We start from the raw sequence: 1,012 nt of genomic DNA on the forward strand, positions 1-1,012 counted from the left end.
CAACAAAGTTGCAAACATGTCATAAAGCATACATTTACCAGTATGTGAACGCTACACAATTGACTGGCACTTAGGTTCTTAACAAGTATTTCTGTTGAAACAGTCAGTGTTACCATGTCTACTCTGTGCAGGCACAGAATCCAATAAAAAGCACGCTTGGATATGGGTAACCCTTCAAAAATGTGTGAATAAATGTGAGCCATCAAAGTGAATTCCTGGTGGATTAGTGCCTGGGGTAACACATCTATGACATCTTTGATACGGTACTGACAAATTCAAAAGGGTTTTTTAAACTTTATTGAAAGTATCATGTATTTAAACTACGTGGCTCAATGTGCCTACTTCGTTTACATCCACTGAAGATGTGTTTCTTTCCTTGTGGAATGCATTACTACCAATAAGAGCCATTTTCCATTTCCCACTCCATTGTGTATTATACCAACCAACACCGGAACAAAATCCCCATTCTAAAAATATCTTTATGGTTAAGCATACACAGCAGACTAAAGGCAGAAGAGCAGGGTGCTAACTCGTACGCTTTTTTCTCAGTGGAAGATTCTCATTGGCAAAAAGTCATGACATTCAAAGTAATCTTCATTATAAAAAAGAAAAAAGTAGTCCTGACAGAAAAAATGATGCATTCATTTATATGCACAGAACCAACAAAAAGAGTCTGCTCCTAAAATAGCAGCATGGCAAGCCTGTGAATACCCAGAAAGGCATAGGTCAAAAAAGTATATTACTACAGGTGTGAGACCAACACACGAGTTCAGAAACTTGTCTGAACACAGCAAGAGAATACTGAAAATTCTTAGCATGTACTTAAAGGGTTTTTTTTTTATTCAAAAAAGTAATCATGATATTTTACTCCAGAGGGAATCCATCAATGTATTTTAAAGAAAAAGAAAAGAGAAAGTACTGAATGACAGAATCATATTATAGTAACAGCATTGAGTGATAGTATGGAAATCGAATAACTTACAGTAAGTAACACCCAGAACGTATCAGCAGT

The sequence above is a fragment of the Eurypyga helias genome, unplaced genomic scaffold (genome assembly GCF_000690775.1).
Source record: "Eurypyga helias isolate BGI_N326 unplaced genomic scaffold, ASM69077v1 scaffold2490, whole genome shotgun sequence".
Lineage (NCBI taxonomy): Eukaryota > Metazoa > Chordata > Aves > Eurypygiformes > Eurypygidae > Eurypyga > Eurypyga helias.